Source organism: Malus sylvestris, chromosome 16 (assembly GCF_916048215.2).
Source record: "Malus sylvestris chromosome 16, drMalSylv7.2, whole genome shotgun sequence".
Taxonomy (NCBI): Eukaryota; Viridiplantae; Streptophyta; class Magnoliopsida; order Rosales; family Rosaceae; genus Malus; species Malus sylvestris.
The window spans coordinates 23,152,245-23,177,677 of NC_062275.1; the positions used below are offsets into that span (position 1 = coordinate 23,152,245).

Consider the following 25,433-nt stretch of genomic DNA (forward strand, 5'->3'; position numbering starts at 1 on the left):
TGAAACTACAAGTAAGCTTCAAGTGAAATTGATACATTACCTTGTGCATCTCCACCAGTTAAAGATACCACCCCTGGATGGAGGAAGAGTACTTCCAGAGAAGCTGCCACATCTACCTATGAGACAGATAAGGCAAGTCAAGATGATACCACACTCCGATACTTAGAAGTTTCGTGATTACGATATCATTCTCCCACAATATTTCCTAATGTCATTTGTACTCTAATGTCATTTGTACTAAATCATTCACTTGTACTCACTAAAGGAGAGCTTAAACCTATGTACTTGTGTAAACCCTTCACAATTAATGAGAACTCTTCTATTCCGTGGACGTAGCCAATCTGGGTGAACCACGTACATCTTGTGTTTGCTTTCCTATCTCTATCCATTTATATACTTATCCACACTAATGACCGGAGCAATCTATCGAAGATCACAAAAAGCGACCGTTTTCGCTACCTAGGATCTATCTTGCAAGAGAACGGAGAATTAGATGGAGATCTCAACTATAGAATACGAGTTGGATGGATGAAGTGTAAGAGTGCATCCGGCGTGTTGTGTGACTGTCGTAGGCCACTGAAGCTCAAGGGAAAATTTTATAGGACGGCAATAAGGCCAGCGATATTGTATGGCACAGAATGTTGGGCGGTGAAACATCAACACGTACACAAAATGGGTGTAGCGGAGATGAGGATGCTCCGTGGGATGTGTGGGCACACGAGAAATGATAAGATTGAGAATGAGGATATCCGAGGTAAAGTAGGAGTAGCCGAAATTGAAGGAAAGATGAGAGAAAATCGGTTCCGGTGATTTGGACATGTGCAAAGAAGGCCGACTGACGCTCCGGTTCGAAGATGTGACTACGGGACAGAGGTTCAGGGCCGAAGGGGTAGAGGAAGACCTAGGAAAACTTTGGAAGAGACTCTAAGAAAAGGCTTAGAGTACTTGGATCTAACGGAGGACATGACACAAAACCGAGCGCAATGGCGTTCTAGGATTCATATAGCCGACCCCACTTAGTGGGAAAAGGCTTTGTTGTTGTTGTAAGGTCTCCCTAACAACTCCACCCATCCTCGTCCCACTACGACGTGGTAGACCTCTTAAGCTATATATCTCGGCTACCGAAGAATCCATCGGATACCTTCTTGCACAAAACAATAACGTTGGGCGAGAACAAGCCATTTTTTACCTTAGCCGAAATCTTAACCCACCAGAGATTAATTACTCCACTGTCGAGAAGCTTTGTCTCACCTTATTTTTCGCTGCATCAAAACTCAGACATTACATGCTCTCGTCAGTCACTCAGGTCATCACCCACACCGATGTCATTCGTTACATGCTCACTCGGTCGATCGTAAAGGGCCAAATCGGCAAGTGAATGATGGCCCTCTCTGAGTTCAGCTTGCAATATGTGCCCTAGAAAGTTGTAAAAGGCCAAGTGTTGGCCGATTTCTTGGCCCAACACCCTTCCCCGTATGAGTTCGGGGGCAATGACATTGAAATCGGCATGGTAGAAACATGTGATAATTATTGGACGATGTACTTTGATGGTTCTAGTACTTCAGTCTCGCTAGCGTTGGGATTGTTATTCAATCACCTACTCATAACCTCTGGTATTTTTCTCTCAAGCTCGATTTCGATTGTACGAATAATCAGGCCGAATACGAAGCCCTAATCATCGGCCTCGGTGTACTACATAATTTGTGGGTGACTCATGTCCTTGTTCTTAGTGACTCCGAACTTGTAATTAATCAACTCAATGGGACTTTTAATTGCATGAGTTATACTCTGGCGCCCTACCACATGATTGCCAGCTATTTGGCCGAGTCTTTTGACGGCATTACTTTCAAACACATTTCATGAGTTCATAACACTGATGCCGATGAATTAGCTCAAATAGCCTATAGAGTATAACTTATGGGGGGCAAATTAGGCCGAGAAATACTTGTCTCACAATAAGCACACTCGATTAATCAGTAAGTTCTCCAAAACGATTGCATGATCCGTACACAGGTCATGTCCTTACCTTCGTTGTTAGAACGGAAGGACAATATTGAGGTTTGTGTTGTCGAGGCATAACCAGATGATCGGAGAAGGGTAATTATGCGATATATCGAAAAACACGACCGACGGACAAGGGTCCATGCCACAAACTAAGTATTATACCAAAATGAATTATACTGAAAAGGTGAGGACGATTTATTACTGTTATGCCTCAAACCGCAAGAGGTTGCCCAAGTAATCGCAGAAGTTCATGAAAGAATTTGCGAGGCTCATCAGTCTGGCTGAAAGATGCGATGGTTGCTTCGCCGACACAGCTATTTCTGGTCAAGTATACTGAAGGATTGTATTGACTTCGCATGAGGATGTGTACAGTGCCAAATTCATGGTCTTATGATGCGAGAATTATAAGCACACAAATTAAACCCTCTTTTGACAATTGTAGCAAAGTATGTAAGTAGGGATCGTTCTAAACCGGGGATTAAGAGGGCTTGCTAAAACCTCTAAACTGACTAAAAAACAAAAAGAAACAAAGTTAAAAATGTAAACAAAAGATTTTAAAACAAGAAAGTAAAAGGGGGATTTGAGTTTGGTGAAGTTGAAAGTAAAAACGAATAAACTAAAAACTTAAATAGATTTTAAACAATTTTGGGTTGAATGGATAATGGAAGGCTAACTAAGGGGTTCTTCTCCACACATGTCTTGCTTGCATACAAAATGATTTCCAATTGCTCTTCGATAAGTTATGAATACTCAACGCCCCAAATTAACCGTGAATTGCACTAATTAACTCTCAGTTTTTCAACAAGTTATTAGATTGGATGATTGCATACGACAACCCAAAACACTCCCTACAAGTTCCCTACATGAATTGCATAATAGAGATACAAGCAAGAATCATTAAGTTCTATGAAAAACATAAGCATTGACGAGGCACTCGTTACTATGATTTGCATGAAACTTATGCCAAGAATTTACTTAACGTGATTGTGACTAGCAACCTTCACTACTTGTGAATATAAGTTCATAACGATTAGGTGAAACTCCCTTATATTCTAGCGTCAAATTCATGCATGAAAATTAAGTGTGCACTCTCAACCAACATACACAAATTAGTTTTTATACGAACGGATAAGTAAATTGAATTCACAATTCAAGAAACGCAATTGGAAGTAATCAAATCATATAGCAAGCATAAACATGGTTTTGAATCCCCCCCTAGCCAAGGGGGGTTTAGTTCCTCATTATTACAAAACAAAGATAAACAAATTTAACCATTGAAAAACAAAGGGAAGAAAGCACCTAAACGTTCCAACGATCCATGTTGGATAGCAAGCGCGTCCAAGGACTTTTCTCCTTCTCCTTGCCGCCACAACAAGGTTGGAATGATGTTGAAGGGTTGGTTATTTGGAGGAATGGATGGGAAGGGGTTTAGATATGTAGGAGAGGCAAGGAAAGGCTTGGAGAATGGTTAATTTCTGGATGATTTGAATGAGGTTGCTGCCATGGTATTTATAGGAAGAGGATGGACATGTTTAATGCAAAAATCTGGTGGAATGAAGTAGGTAAGGCATGGCAAGGTGGAGAATTGTTGGTGAGGGTAGGTTTTGAGTCATCCACTCACATGTCATGGTGAGTTAAGCATTGCATCATCCACTCAAATGTCATGGTGAGTTAAGCATTACATCATCCACTCAAATGTCATAGTGAGATAGGCATTGCATCATCACTAAAAAATCTGGTGGAAGTAAAACAAAGGGAAGGCCACGGCATTGATGAATTTTATGGGGTATGCATGGTTTTGAGTGAAGTTTTGGCCAATCCTTCTAGAAATTTATCCCTTCTTGCAACTTGTATTTGTTTCACCAGATTTTTAGCATGTTCCTAGCCTCTTTTTTCTTCAAATTCGTCCATCCATCTTGCTCATATCATAAGTAATCCATTCCAAGCTCAAAACTGCTCCAAAATGCACCAAAATGCACTTTCTTGCTACTTTAACCCTTTGGACCTACAAACACACGAAAATGGCTTAAAGTACTAAAATAACTAAGAACTAATAACGTAAATGCAAGAAAACTAGTTAACTAAGTCGCATAAATATGCGTCTATCAAATTCCCCCACACTTAGCTTTTGCTAGTCCTCGAGCAAAATAAAACAAACAAAACATAACCTAACCTTCCAACATTTGCTACAGGGATTTCCAACGATACATAACATGCCAAAGATCATTATTCCCACAAATTTTAGTCATCCCTACTCTTGAGCATATACTTAATCATAGTTACCATTCACTAGCTCACATTTAATCGTTTAAAACAACATTATGGACGTAGTAACATGCCTTAGAGAATCCACTCAATTCCTTACTGGATACACTCTTATTTTCACACAGATTTTCTAAATACACTCCCTATACTAAGTATATGTGAGAAGATTGATGTAAACATGGAAACGAACACTCACACATGTTATAAAAGAAGCACTTTTCTGGAATGATTAAGCATTTATAGATATGATCTCATGAATGGAACGCTACTACTTAGATGCGAGAACCAGGGACACCATATGCTCAAACCAATCCCAAACTCCACATATTGAAATACATAACACTCAAGATAGAAGTTAAGGGTTGTAACGGGGCTTGGGGAATGGTTAACAAAGAAAGGATAGGGAAAACAAACGTTCTTCAAGCATTAGTAAGCAAAGTAGTAAAATTGAGACTTAGAATTCACTTAGATTGCAGAAATTAACTTTAAAACACAAGGGGAAGATTTAAACAACTTCTTAGGGCCGAATTCATTGTTTTGGACCCTTATTTCAACAAACAATATTTTGGAACTCTTTTTTTTTTTTTTTTTTTTTTTTTTACTGGTGCCTATGGCACACAAACTCACATGATAAACACTTCCCCCACACTTATTTTCTGCCCACATTAATCAAAAGGAATTCAATTTGAATCATGCTTACTATACTTTAAGAACGAGGGTATGGATAGTCCTAATCTAAGCTAGGTGAGGATGATGTGGGTTAACAAAGAAAAGGCTAAACAAGGTTCAATGGAGTTAAACTTAAACACATAATGAAATAAGATACACGACAATTTGGCTTTGGTGGTGGTCACTACACAACTTCATCTTGAATATGTGTTATGCAGATCAATAGCATGCTTTGAATGAAATGGGCATGAGTTCTAGCATTTGGAACTACATGATAAAACGCCTTCTAAGTAGTAACCAATCAAAGAATAATGAGATCATGCAACGACTTTAGAAGACAACAAATGCACAGATTATTAACTCTCCAAAGAACGTTAAAAGCTCAAGTCTCTCAGGGTTGTAGCGTTAGTTTGAGTTTCTTCCTTCAAGCATGTTACAAAAACTAATTTTTCTTTTGACTACATGTGAATTCATGAACTATAATTACAACTAAGCATAAACCAAAGAGCATGTCAAACTTTCATCCATGTTTGTAACTTACTTCAACAGTTATGCAATTACAAACCGAATCCTCAATATTGTGTTGGAAGGTATCCTAAGACGCAAACAAACACACAAAAACAACCCTTTTTGGGTTTTTAAAACAAATTTTTCAAATTTTTATGTGATTTTCGGATTTTTACTTCAAAACACACTAAAACACATCAAAACAACTTAAAAACACTTAAAAAAAAAGCAAGGAACAAGTCTTTAAGTTAAGGGTGATAAAATCCCACGAATTTGCATCAAAACACTTTGGTTACCCCCCCACACTTAAATCAAACATTGTCCTCAATGTTTCAAGCATAGACTAACACAAATAACAAACAAACAAACAAAATAGCAACTAAGCAATTTAACATGGCATAAATGAAAACAACAACAAAGAGAAGGGTTTAGGAACGCAAATCTGGAATTTGGACTGTTCTCTAGGTTTTCCTTTGTTACATGCATGGGTTGCCTCCCAAGTAGCGCTTGCTTTAACGTCGTACAGCCGGACGAAGAACCCATTCACTCCTCAATGGAGTCCACGGCATGCAAGGGAATGTCATCCACGGTATGCTCCTCAAAGTTCTCGTAGTACGGCTTCAAACGATGCCCGTTCACCTTGAATTCGTGTCCCGTTTTCAAGCTTTGGATTTGGACTGCACCATGAACAAAAACATTAGTAATAACAAAAGGTCCAATCCACTTGGAACGTAACTTACCGGGAAACAAACGTAAACGGGAATTGAACAATAGCACTTTCTGCCCAATTGCTAATGTTTTGCCTCTAATCATCTTATCATGGAACGCCTTGGTCTTTTCCTTGTAAATGCATGCGTTCTCGTATGCCTCGTGCCGTATCTCATCAAGCTCATTCAATTGGAACTTCCGGTGACTTCCCGCTTCATCGAGGTTCATGTTAAACTTCTTGACGGCCCAATGAGCTTTGTGCTCCAACTCAACGGGGAGATGGCACGGTTTGCCATAGACAAGCCGAAAGGGGGACATTCCAATGGGTGTCTTGTACGCCGTACGATACGCCCAAAGTGCATCATCTAACCGTAAACTCCAATCCTTCCTTGTTGGCCCAACGGTCTTTTCTAAGATTTGCTTGATCTCACGGTTGGAAACCTCGGCTTGGCCATTAGTTTGAGGATGATAAGGTGTAGAAACCTTATGATTGACATTGTATTTCCTCAATAACGCCTCAATGGTCCGGTTGCAAAAGTGTGACCCTCCATCACTAATGATCACTCGTGGCATGCCAAACCTTGCAAAAATGTTAGTTCTAATAAAATCTGCAACCACTTTAGAATCATTAGTCCGGGTGGTCTTTGCTTCCACCCACTTTGACACATAATCAACCGCAAGCAAAATATATATAAAACCATACGAAGAAGGAAAGGGACCCATGAAATCAATACCCCAAACATCGAAAATTTCAACATTTAGTATAGAAACCTGCGGCATTTGGTCCCTAGCACCAATGTTACCCATTCGTTGGCATTTATCACATGTTAAGCAAAAAGTTCTAGCATCCTTAAAAATACTAGGCCAATAAAATCCACATTGTAATACCTTAAGGGCAGTTCTTTGTGTGCCAAAGTGCCCACCACATGCATATGTGTGACAAAAACTTAAAATTGAACGAAATTCAGAATCAAGCACACAACGACGAACAATTTGATCCGGGCAAAATTTCCACAAATATGGATCATCCCAAACATAAAACCGTGCATCATGCCTAAGTTTATCACGTTGGTGCCTAGTGTAAGTGCTTGGAATTCGTTTTGTCACCAAAAAGTTCACCAAATCAGCATACCAAGGCTCACTAACCTTTATGGACATCAATTGTTCATCGGGGAATGTCTCCAAAATCGGCAAAGCCTCCTCATTATGCACCATTCGGCTCAAGTGGTCAGCCACTACGTTCTCACTTCCCTTCTTGTCACGAATCTCTATGTCGAACTCTTGAAGTAGCAACATCCACCGAATTAGCCGTGGCTTGGCCTCCTTTTTGGTGAGCAAGTACTTCAATGCTGCATGGTCAGTGAAAACAATTATTTTAGTACCAATTAGATATGATCTAAACTTATCTAAAGCAAAAACAACGGCAAGAAGTTCTTTTTCTGTAGTGGAATAGTTCAATTGTGCATCATTCAACGTCCGTGAGGCATAGTAGATGACGTGTGGCTTTTTGTCCTTCCTTTGTCCCAAAACAGCCCCTAAAGCGTAGTCGGACGCATCGCACATAAGCTCGAAAGGTAGGCTCCAATCTGGTGGAACAATGATGGGTGCCGTGGTTAACAACTCCTTGAGTTGATTGAATGATGCCGTGCACTCCTTGGTGAATTCAAACGCCACTTCTTTTTGTAGGAGACGGCAAAGAGGTTGTGCTATCTTCAAAAAATCTTTGATAAACCTACGATAAAATCCTGCATAACCAAGAAACGAACGAACCTCTCTAACCGAAGTCGGAGAGGGTAAGTGACGTACTAGATCTATTTTGGATTTATCCACCTCAATGCCGTTTTCAGAGATAATATGCCCTAAAACTATGCCTTGTTTTACCATAAAGTGACACTTTTCCCAATTTAAAACGAGGTTAGTTTCCATGCATCGTTTTAAGATTAATGTGAGATTTTCCAAACAACCATCAAACGAATCGCCAAAGACACTAAAATCATCCATGAATACCTCAATAATCTTCTCAATAAAATCTGAAAAAATACTTACCATGCATCGTTGGAACGTGGTCGGTGCATTGCATAAACCGAATGGCATGCGGCGGTAAGCAAAAGTACCAAATGGGCATGTGAAGGTGGTCTTTTCTTGGTCTTCCAGAGCTATGACAATTTGATTATATCCCGAATAACCGTCAAGAAAACAATAAAAAGAATGACCGGCTAACCTTTCTAGCATTTGATCGATGAATGGTAGTGGAAAGTGGTCCTTCCTTGTGGTGTTGTTGAGCTTCCTATAATCAATGCATACTCTCCAACCTGTTTGAATACGGGTTGGTACAAGCTCGTCCTCGGCATTCTTCACCACAGTGACTCCGGACTTCTTTGGGACAACTTGAACCGGTGAGACCCAACGGCTATCCGAAATTGGATAAATCACCCCACAATCGAGAAGCTTTATAATCTCCTTTTTCACGACTTCCATCATTGGAGGGTTGAGTCGGCGTTGAGCCTCTCGAGTTGGTTTAGCCCCCTCCTCTAGAAAGATGCGATGCATGCACGTTGTAGGGCTAATTCCCTTAATATCGGCCAATGTCCATCCGATGGCTGTTTTGTGCTCTTTCAACACTCGAATCAACTTTTCTTCCTCTAATGCCGTGAGTGATGAAGAGACAATGATGGGCAACGTCTCTTCCTCTCCCAAGAATGCATACTTTAAATGATCCGGCAACGGTTTAAGCTCAAGAACGGGGGCCTGAATCACAGAAGGTAACAACGTATTAGTGGAAACGGGAATTGGAATTGGGTTAGACGGCTTACCATGATGTTTTGGCAATGATTCCAAGGCAGCCACAAGCTCGGCATGTTCATCATTTGGTACGGCCATGTTGGGTTTTGTGCCAAATCCTTGTGCAATTGTTGTTTCGAGTGGATCGTCTTCCAACATATCAAGATAATCTTGCGCCAATTCATCCAATATATCAATAGAAAAACAAGAATGATCATCTTTAGGAAATTTCATAGCTTCAGAAATGTTAAAGTTAATAATCTCCCCATCAAATTCCATTGTCAACGTCCCTTTGAACACATCGATCTTGGTGCGTGCTGTTTTCATGAATGGCCTCCCAAGTAGAATCGGCAATGGGGTGACATTTGGTGAGTCTTCCATCTCTAAAACGTAGAAATCCGCTGGAAATATCAAGTTATCCACCTGCACCAATACATCCTCCAAAACTCCTTTCGGATATGCATTAGAACGATCGGCTAATTGAATTATAACACCATCGTTTTTAAGCTCTCCTAAGTTCATGGATGCATATATTGAGTATGTCATGACATTAATTGAAGCTCCTAGATCTAACATAGCATGTTCAAATTTAGTATTGCCTATAACACATGGAATTGTAAAACTTCCCGGATCTTTGCATTTAGGAGGTAATTTTCTTTGCAAAACAGCGGAAACATTCTCACTTACCTGAACAACCTCTTTGTTTGAAATTCTCTTTCTTGTTGTACATAGTTCCTTCAAAAACTTGGCGTACCTAGGTACTTGCTTAATTGCGTCAAGGAGAGGTATATTGACTTGCACTTTCCGGAACGTCTCTAGAATGTCCTTTTCAGCTTCTTCTTTCTTTGTTTGCTTGAACCTACTAGGAAAGGGGACATTCAAAGGAAAATCATTAGTTGGAATGGAATTGGACACGGTTGTACCTTTATTTGGCAGATTGGATGGCTTAGGAGCCATGGAGACTTGCGGCAAAGGAACCTCTTTCCTTGCCGTGGCCAACCCTTGTTCCTCCTCTTCAATTATCACTTCCTCCACCTTGTTTGGGGCTGATTTGGATGGTGGTGGGGCTGTTCCAACTTGTTTTCCGCTTCTTAACATGATTGCCTTGGCAGATTCAAAGCCTCCTTTTGGATTTGCAATGGTTGAGCTAGGCAACCTGCCTTGCTCTCGAAACTGCCCCATGAACTCGGCAATTTGCCCTACTTGTTTCTCCAACTCGTCCACCTTTTTGTCCTTATTTTGCATTCCCTGCGCCATAGAAGTTAGTAAATTAAAAATTTGATCATTATCAATAGACGAACCTGATTTTTGGGCAGGTTGTGCTTGGGGTTGAGTTGGTGCAAACGGCTTTTGATAGAAACCCGGGGGTTGTTGCCTAAATCCGCTTTGTTGTTGGCCTTGTTGGGGTTCTCGCCATTTGAAATTTGGATGATCACGCCAACCGGGATTGTAAGTATTGGAAAAGGGGTCATTCCTTGGTTGGTATTGGTTGCCAAATCCCACGGCATTGAGGGTCTCCCACCCTCCATTTTCTATCAACTGTGGGCACTTGTCCGTAAGGTGGCCTTGCATGGAACACACGCCACAAGCTGCCACGTTTTGCACTTTTGGACCTTCCACTACCTGAGAAAGCAAAGTAGTAAGGTTAGCCATTTGATTTTGAAGTTCGGTTATGGCACTTACCTCATTGACTTGATGTGGTTGTGGGTTACTCCTTTGTCCAACGCCTTCGTATTGTTGAGCATTCAACGCACGGTTGGAAATTAAAGTCTTTGCTGCCGTGGGGGTCTTGTCCACCAAGGCTCCACCTGCCAAGGCATCTAGCATTTGACGTTCGATAGGTAGTAGCCCCTCGTAGAAGTATTGCAAAAGAAGTTCCTCCTTCATCTGATGCTGTGGACAAGAAGCAACAAGAGATTTAAAACGTTCATAATAAGTAGGAAAAGATTCACCTTCCTCTTGTTGAATTCCACTTATCCTTTGCCGTAAGAGGATGACTCGAGAAGTTGGGAAAAACTTCTCCAAGAAGGCCCGTTTCATGCTTTCCCATGATGTGACGGTTCCGGGCGCCAATTCGTACAACCAATCCTTCGCCTTTTCCAAGAGAGAAAAAGGGAAGGCTTTCATCTTCAAAATACTCCCATCGACATTGACGGGGGTCATGCTCGAACACACTACCTCGAATTCTTTCAAGTGTTTGTTAGGATCTTCCATGGACAACCCATGGTACTTCGGAATGTGGTGTAACAAGCTTGACTTCAATTCAAATTCTTCTGTCTTTCCTCAGGCTGCTGCGGGGTATTGGATACATAGAGGCGCGGCATTGTCCAATCCCGAGGCTGAAAGTTCTTTGATTGTTCGATTGTCCACCTCCATGTCTTTTTCTGCCTCCTCCTTTTCTTCAAATTCGGATTCAGAACTAGAACTAGGTGGATTAGGTTCTGGTACATTCCTTTTCCTTCTCAAAGTTCGTTCAAAATTGCCGTCAAACTCCGATATATGTGCACGAACTGGTTGAGAACTACGAGTCATAAACTAGTACCTGAAATAAACAAAATCAAATAAAATTAAAACTAAAATTAAAACACACAAAAAAGAAATAAAAAGAAACAATGGGGATTTAGCAAAGTTGCTAATCCCCGGCAACGGCGCCAAAATTTGATGCGAGAATTATAAGCACACAAATTAAACCCTCTTTTGACAATTGTAGCAAAGTATGTAAGTAGGGATCATTCTAAACCGGGGATTAGGAGGGCTTGCTAAAACCTCTAAACTGACTAAAAAACAAAAAGAAACAAAGTTAAAAATGTAAACAAAAGATTTTAAAACAAGAAAGTAAAAGGGGGATTTGAGTTTGGTGAAGTTGAAAGTAAAAACGAATAAACTAAAAACTTAAATAGATTTTAAACAATTTTGGGTTGAATGGATAATGGAAGGCTAGCTAAGGGGTTCTTCTCCACACATGTCTTGCTTGCATACAAAATGATTTCCAATTGCTCTTCGATAAGTTATGAATACTCAACGCCCCAAATTAACCGTGAATTGCACTAATTAACTCTCAGTTTTTCAACAAGTGATTAGATTGGATGATTGCATACGACAACCCAAAACACTCCCTACAAGTTCCCTACATGAATTGCATAATAGAGATACAAGCAAGAATCATTAAGTTCTATGAAAAACATAAGCATTGACGAGACACTCGTTACTATGATTTGCATGAAACTTATGCCAAGAATTTACTTAACGTGATTGTGACTAGCAACCTTCACTACTTGTGAATATAAGTTCATAACGATTAGGTGAAACTCCCTTATATTCTAGCGTCAAATTCATGCATGAAAATTAAGCGTGCACTCTCAACCAACATACACAAATTAGTTTTTATACGAACGGATAAGTAAATTGAATTCACAATTCAAGAAACGCAATTGGAAGTAATCAAATCATATAGCAAGCATAAACATGGTTTTGAATCCCCCCCTAGCCAAGGGGGGTTTAGTTCCTCATTATTACAAAACAAAGATAAACAAATTTAACCATTGAAAAACAAAGGGAAGAAAGCACCTAAACGTTCCAACGATCCATGTTGGATAGCAAGCGCGTCCAAGGACTTTTCTCCTTCTCCTTGCCGCCACAACAAGGTTGGAATGATGTTGAAGGGTTGGTTATTTGGAGGAATGGATGGGAAGGGGTTTAGATATGTAGGAGAGGCAAGGAAAGGCTTGGAGAATGGTTAATTTCTGGATGATTTGAATGAGGTTGCTGCCATGGTATTTATAGGAAGAGGATGGACATGTTTAATGCAAAAATCTGGTGGAATGAAGTAGGTAAGGCATGGCAAGGTGGAGAATTGTTGGTGAGGGTAGGTTTTGAGTCATCCACTCACATGTCATGGTGAGTTAAGCATTGCATCATCCACTCAAATGTCATGGTGAGTTAAGCATTACATCATCCACTCAAATGTCATAGTGAGATAGGCATTGCATCATCACTAAAAAATCTGGTGGAAGTAAAACAAAGGGAAGGCCACGGCATTGATGAATTTTATGGGGTATGCATGGTTTTGAGTGAAGTTTTGGCCAATCCTTCTAGAAATTTATCCCTTCTTGCAACTTGTATTTGTTTCACCAGATTTTTAGCATGTTCCTAGCCTCTTTTTTCTTCAAATTCGTCCATCCATCTTGCTCATATCATAAGTAATCCATTCCAAGCTCAAAACTGCTCCAAAATGCACCAAAATGCACTTTCTTGCTACCTTAACCCTTTGGACCTACAAACACACGAAAATGGCTTAAAGTACTAAAATAACTAAGAACTAATAACGTAAATGCAAGAAAACTAGTTAACTAAGTCGCATAAATATGCGTCTATCATCTTATACAGAGGGTCCCGACTGAATCACTAAATTCGGTCACTAAACCATAGTCGTTCAGATGATAGGCCATGGATGTAATCAGCAAAATTATGTCATATTTCGGGTCCGCAAAGCATGCATGGATACTTGTCACAACGGACTACTTCACCAAATGGGTCAAAGCGAAGTCAGATGCTGAGTTAACGTCTAAAGAAGTTTGTAAGTTCGTAGAAGAAAACAACGTGACTAGATTCGGCATACCAGAAATAATCATAACAGATAATGGTATGATCTTCACATCTGACCGGTTTAGGGGGTATACGGTGAATTTGAAAATTCGACTTTAGCAGTCTACGCCATATTACCTGCAGGTAAACGGGCAAGCCGAAGAAAGTAATAAATTTTTTATTTGTATTCTTGAAAAAATGGTGAGAGAAAGGCCTGGTATGTGGAATCTAAAGCTAAACGAAGGGTTATGGGCCTATCGAACTTCTTTCCTGTCAGCCACTGGAACGACTCCATATGCGTTAACTTATGGACACGACGTAATGTTACCGGTAGAGCTAAGTATATACTCGTTGCGAGTAATTGAATAAAGTAGTTTGTTTAGTGCCGAGTACATCAGGCCATGAGATAAGAGTTAAAAGATTTAGAAGAAGCTCGGCTTGATGCTTATAACTTATTAGTAGCACAAAAGAAGATTGTCGAGCAAGCTTATAATCAATGAGTCAGACAAAAAATGTTTGGCGAAGGGGAGTTGGTTTGGCAAACCATACTACCCGTAGGAATTAAAGACCTCAGGTTCGGCAAGTGATCGCCTAATTGGGAAGGGCCATTCGTTATTCATAAAGTTCTCGGCAATGGGGAATAAAAGTTGCCAATAAATGAAAAGTTTTTAAATAAATACGATCCAGTCACATGGGAAATGCGGGAATAAAAGTTCATTTCATTAAGTTTTCAAAGAGGTGTACAAATAGAGTTGGTCGATCAGTTTACAACTAAATAATTCTAGGGTGATGAATGAATGAGAGATAGAAGAACGGCTTTCAACTCCAACCACCTCAGCTTGCCCATGGTGACCTCAGCTTGCCGATTCCTCTTATCCATCTTCAGCTGTTCGACCCACTTCACATTAGCCGCGTATTCGGTTAAGCAAGATTTGCCGCTCAATTCAAAATCCTTTGCAAGCTTGGAAGCAACTACAGACCTTTAATTTTGGAGTTCGGCAATTTGACGGTCAAGGTAGGCCAATGTTTCTTTTTTCGCCTTCAAAACTTCGACCTTTGGATGAAGAGCTTCTCGAACGACCATTGCAGCTTTCAAGTCATCTTCAGCCCTAAGAGCTTTCTCGAAAATACCAAAATATTTTGAGGTTCGTTCCAGGGTAAAAGACGCTCAAGTGATAGCTTTAGTGCTCAATTGACCATCAGTTGCGAGATCGTTCAGATATGCACCCACTGAGTTGAGGCCCTAGCGTTCGAGAACTTGTGAAGCTGAGAGAGAAAAGAGTTTCTGCAGCCTAACAAGAGCATTTGATTCAGCCATTAATACGGATGACCCGGTTGTAGCTGCAGAAGGGCCAGCCACTCCCGAAGTATTCAAAAGGAAAGCATCGAACTCGACTTCCCACGAAGGCTGCAGATGAAAAAATTTAGGCAAAAAGAAAACGTAAAAGAATATAGTAGAGAGAATTTGTTTTTAGACCTGTCGAGATGAGACTTCGGCCATGTCTCCTGGTTCATTGCTCGAACCTAGAGAGCTTAATGGCTGAGCCCAGTGTTTTAGACTGCTTCTCAATTCACGAGGCCGATGAAGGTTATCTAAGTTCGATGGCCACTGAGGTGGCCAGGAAATATAGATAACACCATTCGGCGTATAAAATTTTCGGTGAAATGAATAATTGGGCACCTGACATGTAATATTTTTTTCGGTTTAGACTCATTATAGCAAAGTTAACAAGAGAAAATAATCGAATCTTACAAAAGCAGAAGTCGTTTCTTGAGGAGGAATGCCGAGGTCTTAATCCTGCAGGTGAATTGGTGTTTCTGTCGTCGCTTCAGGCTCAACATGAGTCCTTTTTCCATGATCGGATGCAGGAGAATCGACTTGGTCAGTCGTCTCAACCACAGGGGGATGCTCAATGGAAGGAGGTTTGGTTAGTCGAGGGCGACTTGCCAGTGAAATCTCGTCATTCTCGTCATCCTGAAATAAAAAACTGTTAATACTTTTGAATTTAATGAGAGAAGGGAGTTACCAACAACATAATCATAACTCTTCCAAGATGATCGCTGATTGTTTTGGATTTTGGGGAGACTTTTCCCGACCAAAGGGGTTACCTCCTTTAAGACAGATGCAACGGTCGGCCCCGGAGCTGCAGGCTTTTCGACCAACAGTGCAGCAACTTGTTCAACCACAACTTCAGGAACATCAAGGATGGGTTGAATTTGGGGTGCTAGGCTAGTTGAAGTTGGCCGCTTCTCCGTCGAGGCCTGGACAATGGGAACATAAGGAGATGCACTAGGATTGGTCGCTCTGGTGGAGATAACGTGAATATCTCATTCTCATTTCTTCACCAATTTCTTGACGCATTTTTTGGGACGATGAGCTTCACCTATCGTCTCCGTTTCCTGGCGAAGCCTTTTGCTCGACGGGGTTTACGCGGCAGTTTTAGTTTTCTTGGAGGAATGGGGCAATTTTTTCCTGGTCGCAACTGCGGTGATCACGTCTGCTTGCTTTAGTACTCGACTGCCTAAGAAAGCAAAATCAAGTTTGTAAAATCGAGTAAGTGTTTGAAGAATAAAGGTAAAGATAGCCATATACCTTGGGTCGTCTCTTTGGATTGAGGGGTAGGAATTTTTTTGGGTCGGTCGCTAAAAATTTTGTTGACCACGTCTTCGACCGAAAGCCAAAAAAGTCATGAGTGTATCCTTTCCACCAGTCACTGAAGGTGTCAGTGCCGAGAGATTCAGGAACAGTTGGTCAAAGACGAAATTTTTGCACCATTCCTGAAACTCTTTCTCGGTATCTCTGCACTCCCTCTCTGAGGAACTAGAGAGACATCATCGACTTAGGTGGGAGCGGGAAGTAAGTAGAGGCACCGGGCAACCTTGGAGGTAGCCTAACTGTCGAGTAGCAAAGTGGGGGTGGTAGACCTCCCAGCTCGCTACGCAAGCGTCGCAGCTAAGGGGAAGGTCACATGTTATCACGAACAAACCCCAGTTTTGACGAATACCAGCATCTTCAATTTCACTCCATGTTAATTTTGGAAGCTTGATGGAAAAAAGGTATTGTTGATGACAACATATCAAAAATTCGTCGTCAGAGAGGACATCTAGGCGAAAGAAATATTTGAAGACTTCTTTGGCCCTGTGATGAGGCGTCGGTCAAGACGCCAACTGAAGGCCGAGCGCTACAATAGATTGAAAGTTGGGGATATTTGGCCGAAGTGTGGAAAAATAGACTTGCAGTTAGAGTTAGAATACCAGAGAGGTTCGTTCTAATGCGGTTCGATCTTGTTGATGGTCATTTCTGCCAGACAATGCAGGAGGTTGGCGAGGATAGCTGGACTAAACGCCAGGGAGTGACAATTAACCAAGGCTTCAGCCACCGGTATATTTTCAACCAAGCACTTATTTGACTTGGTACAACAGATAAACTTGTTGTACCAGTAAAATAGAAAGGCTTCGTGCTCTCCCTTCCACAAACTCGCCTCTCATCGGCTAACAAAATGGAGGATGAGGTGTTGTAGTTAAAGAAGTTCTTGTGCAACTTCTGAACTTCTTCTTTTAAAGGCTCTTAACCTTCTTAGCTCAGCGTCTCAATGGCCCGTTCATCGAATAATGCTTTAAGGTCGACATTCGACGGGCACCCAAAAGAGGCGACATCTAATAGGATGTCAGAGGAAGAAGTCCCAAGGATAGCTGAGATGTCAATGATGGAGGGGGTGGTAAGGCCAAAGGGAAAGATCATGGTGTTGGTGGCCGAGCACCAGAAGAATCTTTCTATCCGTTTGACCCAGGCCACCCAAGTCACGTTGGTCGAAGGCCAGACGCCTTGGGGCTTCGTTAGGCACCACTTTGACCAATCAAACTCTTGCAGCAAGGGTGTTAGGCAACGGTCTTTGAAGAGGTTGGTGATGAACGATGGCAAGAAGGATTCATGGGTTTTGGAAAGCGTAAAGTACGAATGGAAAGGATTCAGGTATTTATAGGCATTTTGGAAGGAAGGTTAAATGTTTGATTTTCAAAATTGGGGATAGAATCGCGCGGGAAAGTTGCTAATCATTGTGGATATTCAGAGTATCCAGGCGAAAAGACTGAGGTTTTCACGGTTTGAGGATGCACGATTGTGTGTTGCGACGGATTTAATGTACAAGAGACATTTTGGCTGTTGCACGTTTTCGAAAGTCATGATTAAGGGCTTCTAAGTTAACCAAGGGAATGACTCATGGCAGGACGGTTGGGAGAATCGAGCTCGTGAGATCATGTCTAATAAATACGCATGGTGGTATTTCTCGAGAGGGTTCAATGTTTCTTTTAAGTCGGTTTCACTTCTTCAAGGTCGAGGATCGAACCAAGGAATGTAGGTTGACGACCTTAGAAGTGAAGGGGCAATGCTTGGGCCCAAAATACTGGTTTGGGCTGAGTTTAGAATTGTTCTCGTCCCAGAAGTTTTGCTCAGGGACTGGCCGTGTCCGATCAGGATGGGGTAGTTAAATCCTGATACAATAAGGATTCTCGGCAGGATAAAGATGTTGAAACTTGGGAATGAATGCGGCCTGATAAAAGGTTGAGTTCAAAGTCCTAATAGGAGTAGGACTGGCCGAGATAAGATTGGATCAGGGTAAGAAGTCCTAATCCGAGTATAGTTTTCATTCGATCAGAAGTAGGTTTGCTACTATAAATAGAAGAATGAGGGCATCATTCAAGGCCCCCTTCAATTCAACACACAAATTGCCCTGCGCAAACTCTCTCAACAACCTTGAGATTTTTATTTTCTTTTTCTACCAACATATCTTCAGTTTGGATAAACAACACTGTGAAGGCAACCGGTGATACCTTCAGTTTGGATAAACAGCACTATCGCCGTAAAACCAGCCGATCGCGGAACACCTTCAGTTTAGATAAACTACACTACGTCGAGGCCGACTAGTTATTTATCTAAGTCTAGGTCGAGAAAGACTTTCGGGTCTTTATTGGCAAAGGTCATCTCATTAGCCTTTTCAGCGAGGTGAAGTGTTACAGTTTATTAGGGCTCGGCACATTAAATGCCGAGTTGTTTTATGATTGGATACTCATAAGTTAGCTTTAGAGTTCGGCATTCTGACGACCGAACCACATTTACCATCAAGACATATATCTATTTTAAGTATCTATGCCCCTATACTCTGATGTCGATTAGACGTACCTATACCCTTACAAATATAATCACTGTGATCAAATCCAGCGCTGATGGTTTGTGAACTTTGCAAAATTAGCAGCCTTTTCTTCAGGCTCTAGAACCCAAAGGCTGAGACGTGTTCCTTTCTCAGCCGCAGTCGCAAGATCGCGAAGTCAGAAGCATGCTCAACACAACATCAGCATATTTTACTCCTCGGCCAAGCTCGACCGACGAGTTGGCACGCCCTGTATCAACCGTACGATGCAGTTAGCTCATTAATTACTCAGCTTGCGTGCCACGTAGGCTTGGTAGTTTTTAGGATCAACATGTATATTGCCGAAAGAGAGAATGCTACAGCAAGCGCGTTGCCTACTCCAAGTCCCAATAGTGGTGCAAGTCTGGACGGAGTGTTGAAGGTGGTAGAAGAGGGTGAAAAAAGTATCTACCTATTCTTAATGTTTCATTTGTTATATTTTTTTAGTTGATTTTTCTAATTTCACATTTCTACCCTTTTACTATTAACTACGGGGTTTTGAAACTACATTCATACCTTCAATGTTTGAGAATGTTTACGAAGTGAAATGAGTTTGAGCATGTTTGGTTAGCATGAGATGCAAAGTATATATCATCTCAAATTGTGTTCTTTGGGACCTAGTGATGCTTTTTTCTCTCCATATCACAAGACTGGCAACAACCGCAGCAGTAACTGCATCTCTCAATCCTACTACTATGGATTTAGATATACCTGTGGATCCAAATGAACCTACGTACTGTTTATGTAACCAAGTTAGCTATAGGGAGATGGTTGCATGTGAGAACCCCAATGTATACGATTTTCCCCTTTTCTATATTTTCTCTTGTTTAAAATTATTTTCTGTTGTAAAAGTTGTGGGAATGAATACCCAAAAGTTTTTAGCCAAAGGTGAGGAAGACTTTAGAATAGTGGCCATGTTGTTGTTGTATGCGGTTTTTCAAAGAGCACTCATTTCACCTTTGTAAGTTTTCATGGGTGTGGCTCTATTTAAAGAGTACTTTGTGTGTGATCACAACACATAACAACAGAAAAGAACTGAAAGCAATAATATCAGTATCCATCTCTTCCTCTCTTTACCTACAATCCTTTTGTGTTAGAGTTACAAAACTAAACAGTGTGATAAATTGCACCCGCTTCACTCTTGTCCCTAGCAAAGGTTACCTCTGTAACTTTTGCCTATTTATAACACATTATTAGCACGACTCTTTAACCCTAACTAGTTCTCATTCCCTTTGCCGAAACAATGCTTCCTCCAAGGATCTTACTGCGTTTCTTCCTCATCTGCCTCACCTGCTTGATGTACCATCGACAAGATCTACTAGCACCATGCCTGCTCCTAGTTCTTAATATAACAATTACTTATATTTTTGATTTCTTGTTTGGTGTAGCTCCTGATTACTAACCCAATGTTTATTTATTTTAATTTTATTGCGATCAAAGATGGTTTGGTACAATCGCCCATCTTGAACTGCAGATTTAATTTTACTGTAATTTTAGGTGGTGCAATATAATCGCCCACCCTGCTCTGTATATTTAACTTTCCTGCTGCTTGAGTGGTGCGGTATAATCGCCTATCCTACGCTATATTGTTTCAATGTGAGTGGTGCAATATAATTGTCTTCCTCATTAATTATTTAAATCTCAAGCCTGAAGTTTCGAGTGCTTAACATTTTGGCCTAAAGATCAAAATGAAAAATTTGTAAGAACCAGAAGTTCTAACACTACATTCTTCCAGAATACATATTATTGCAAGTTCTTACACCTCATTTTTCTTTCAGAAAAAGAAAATGGTGAACTTGGCAAAACTTTATTTGGTTGCCTTGGATATTGCTGGGAAGAACTGCCTTACCTAGGTAGTGGATACCAAGATCCATCTGGACGTAGGAAATCTTGGAGAAACCATCAAGGAGGGAAATAGATACAAAATTTAGATTAATTTTTTATAATCGTGGCTAACAAGTATTGAAGGCCATAATCTTTATTCGTCCCCACCTTGATGAAGGACTGAAGAGTGAGTACCTAACGGTTGAAGATCTATTAGCCCTCTGGAAGGCATTGAGAAATAGATACAATAACCAGAAAACAATGATTTTTCCAAGGGCTCGTTATAAGTGGACACACCTGATGATCCAGGATTTCAAGTCGGTTGTTGAGTACAACTTTACAATGTTTAGAATTAGCTCCCAGATAAAGCTTTGTGGGGAGACCATCACTGAGGAAGATATGCTGGAAAAAACTTTCAACACTTTTCATTCCTCCAACGTGCTCATGCAGCAGTAGTATAGAGAGCAAGACTTTATTGAGCACAACCAGCTGATATCGGTACTTCTTGGGGCTGAACAAAACAATAAGCTCCTAATAAAAATCATCAATCTCGACTTACTGGATCGGCACCATTCCCAGAAGTGAATACTGCTTCCTTTGAAGTGAACACCACATCCTTTCGTGGCAATAATTACAAACGAGGACAGGGTCATAGGTGAAACCGGTGGAACGGGAAAGGCAAGAATCATGGTGTCCAGTCTTACAACTAGGGTCCAAGGCATAATTCAGGCCCGAACTTCAAAAATATAAATCGCCACAAGGTGTGGTGGCAATGGGCATTGGGCGCCAACCTATCATACCCCAAAACATCTGGTGGATCTGTATCAAGCATCCCTCAAGGAGAAGGGTGTCGAAACCAATTTCCTCGATCAAGCTAAACCAATGAAATTTCTGATTCAGTGTTCGATTTATTAGGGCAATTGAACACAACCCACCTGGATGTCTCAGACTTCATTGTGGAAAGAGGGAATGAAGTGTATCGGTCCAAATAAATCATTTATGTTTGATGTACTCTTATTATCTAAGCTTGTAGTTTAAGCTCGCATTTCAATTCATAATAAAAGTGGCATTTCAATTTCCTTTTATTATGAATAAATTGTTTTTAACTATGATTACTTTACTTAAAACAAGAGCAATGGCTGGGATATTTATCTTGCAGACAGCACAACCACGCATATAATACTTTGAGATCGAAAATATTTCTCAAGCTTGATGCTGACAAAAGTAAAAGTAACAACAATATCAGGCCAATTAGATGTAATTGAAGGCTCAAGAAAAGCCTATATCATGTTGCCAAATGGAACAATATTGTCCATACAAAATGCATTGTACGCTACTCGATGTACTCAAAATTTGTTGAGTTTTAAAGGCATACGTTTAAATGGATACCACAAGTTGACAAATCATGGAGAAAGCATAGAAGCTCTCATCAACATCTAAAGTGGCATAGAGTGGTTGAAGATGATGAAATTTCGACTCAAAGATCATCCTTCCCCATCACGATGCACAATTTCTTCTCTGAAGACTTCTTCAACCAATTAATCAAGACTCATTGCTTTGAAGTTTGCAAGGAACACCACTACAAGATCGCTTGACAAAATCACATCAAATGCTCTTCCCTTGTATGAGCTGAAACTGCAACACGGCACCAAACACTCCTTGCATGCATGAGCTGAAATTGCAAACGGCACCAAATCTACACCAAAATGCTCCTCATCCGCATGAGCCTAAAAGGCAACACCAAAGCTCCTTGTCTGCATAGGCATAAAAGGCGACAACAAATGCTCTTGGCCCATAAGAACCTAAACTGCGTACGGCACCAAAAACAAAAGAAAAACAAACAAACAAACAAGCAAACATATTTGAACTACATTATGACTTGATCTCTTTTTCGGAAGGGTACGTAGGCAGCTCGAAAATGAAAGTCGAGTTCAGTCACTAAAAAATGAAAAAAAACGAAAAGTACATGTTCCAACCTTTAAGATGAAGATGCAAGATCAAGTCATCACTCTGAGACTAAGTCTTCGAAGTTTTGCAACTAAATCATGAGCAAGTCTTCCAATGTCTTCAATGCATCGGTGTCTTCCACGAGCGAGCAAGCAGCAAGACTAATGTGAAGCAGAGAGTCCTGAAGATGGTACAACAACAAACGCAATGTGCATCAGAGACAATGTTGTCCCAGAGGCGATGTGGGCAAAGAATTGACACCTACAGTAGTGGTAACCAGCAGCGGCATCACAACTTGTCGTCATAGCGGCTCATCCTCGTAGGCAACAGTATGTCCTCATCTTTGCAGGAAAAGATAGTGCGTGCAGTCCAGCGATTCCCTTACAACAAGTAGTTTTATTACGGTGAGCAGCACTCCCTTGCAACGATCACACTCCCTTGTGGCGAGCACACTCCCTTACAACATCAACAACGGGGGTCATAGAACCAATGCTGAAGGCTGCAACAAAAGCCTGCAAAAAGTCGCCGCTAACTACAGAAACTTGCAGGAAGCCGCCACTAACTGCATAAACTTGTAAGAAGCCATCACTAGCTGCAAAAACTTATAGGAAGCTGCCACTAATTGCAAAAACTTGCAAAAAGCCGCCACTAACAGTAGAAATTAGTAGAAAACCGCCACTAGATGTTGGGCTAAGTCCTTAAGCTGAGATGATTTTTCTTTCATCTTTGAACTCGTGGATTTAGATGGCTTGGTTCTTTTTAGGGATGATGAAGGACTAATGTTTGATAGAGATTGTTCTGGAATGATTGGCAATGCCATTTTTGGTTGTGCTGAAATAGCTGGAGCTTGAGTTGCTGGGATGACTGGAGCCGAAGTGACGAGAAATTCTAAGATGACTAGATTGATGATCTTCTGATGATTGAACTTATCCCACCACTTGACTGATTTTGATTGGTAGACTTCACTGGTTTCGACTTCATAATTCCACTTCATTATCAATGGGACTTTGTACTTAGCCATGAACAATGGGAGAAGTGTAATCCTGTAATTGAATCGGCTTCTGTTAAATTTTTGCTGGAAACCAGCTTATAAGACTTGCATGAGTTCTTCTAGTAAGAGACTAGCTGTCAGGCCATGAACTGACCACCATTTTGGAAACCATGCTGGGAAATTTAATCTGAAACTTTTGTTAAAATTGATAAACCATGAGTGACTAAAGTCTTCTGTTTGATGGAGGAAAATGTTAGTCCATGCTTGAATGTAATCAAAATAATTATAATGATTGTTAGGGATGAGAACATGCTGGGTATGAAGAGGTTTTGTCTGGTAGAGGATTTTGTTTTCATGGGTTATGTTGTAAATTAGTTTAATTGAAATGGATTTAGTCTCACTTAAAATGGCTAGGTAATATTTGAGAGTTTTATATGATTCAGTAGGTTGATAATGAAAATTAGGAGGAAAAACTGTTTTGGCTAATTTCTCTGGGGCTTGTTCTTGGTGAATATTGAAAGGGATGCTAAAAAGGTATTCCTTTGGGTTTTTCTAGACATAAAGGGATGTTTTAGCATAGCTGGCTGATTGAGTGGTAATTGAATTATTATCTCTTTAATCATCTTTATTGTTCAAATTTCCAGCTTTCAATTCAGTTTATCCTATTTGTTCACCTTCTAAGCTATCTTGTTTAACTCTCAACCCAAACAGTAAGGCGTGTTCCAAACAATAAATCCATAGGATTGGCATGAGCGGATCGCATGAACAGAGAGGGAGTTTAGCAAATACTCGAGGAAGGTAAGCTGATAGGATTTCTGTTTTGTAACTCTGTATTTTGAACAATATAAGTAGATTAATTAGATCTAATTCAATGGCCAGCACTAGCTCTAGATCTAGTATAGGAACAATTCCAGATGTAGTAAATGAATAACAAAAATTAGAATTTCAAACAGATGACAGTGTCGACTTTGGAGATTGGAATGTCCCTAAGGTTTCAAGTAAAAATATTTATAAAAAGAAATGGTCAGCAGCCTGTTTTAGAAGTGAACGTCATGTCAAAACAGTTAAATAGGCATATGCTCTTAGTAAAGAACATGAAACTTGTCAATTATTCACCCCAGATCAAATCAAAACCATAGAAAAGATGGTTACAATTATATTCACATAGGTCTAGTCCAAATAGAAGTCAAACCCTTAACAAGAAGAGGCCTTAATACCTCTATTTTGTTATGTCTCCGAGATGCAAGATTCACTAACTTCAGCGATAGCATTCTTGGAATGATTAAGTCAAGCCTTTACAATGGACCAATTCATTTTGATTGTTTCCCAGATCTCACTACAAGTCTTTCAAACCCCCATATGCTGAAAGCACTCACGTTAAACATCAAAACTTCAGGATACCAAGTCCTTGAAGGAGTCCAACCATTGGCCTTAATTTTTAAAGTCTATTACAAGGTTACAGGAACAAATATGAATTTCCAAGCCTTAGTCAAAAGTCCTAGAGACCTACTCTTAATCCAAACAAACCAAGAAAATGCTAACATCAAAATACCCAGAACCATTAGGTGGTCAGATATTAGTCTACCTTCCGACTGGTGCTTGATCAATGAAAGCAAACTAGTTAGTATCCAAAATAGTTTAGTTAACCTAGACAACATAGAACAATATTTTGATGGAACAATTAAAATCAACTTTGACCGACCAGCTAGAAAATCTAGTGTCAACCTCCATGAGTTATTTTAGCCCCCAGTAGGAATTCTTTTGTCGGATCCACATCTGCCAGCATGGTAGATCAAGATCAAGATCTCATTAATTCTTTAATAAAAAATAATAATTAAAAGCAGTCGAAACAAGTTCAATTGTCACCCAACAAGAATTAATCAATGATTTGATTAATATCAAACTAAAATCAATAGAAACAACCTCTCAAGTCACTCGTCCCGTTTATCAACCCAAGACCCAAAATC

The 25,433-nt window shown here is 40.4% G+C and overlaps 1 pseudogene; it reads left to right on the forward strand.

Moving 5' to 3' along the window:
* Positions 1-25,433, forward strand: part of LOC126609217 (PHD finger protein ING1-like) — an 81,944-nt pseudogene that overhangs the window by 41,785 nt on the left and 14,726 nt on the right.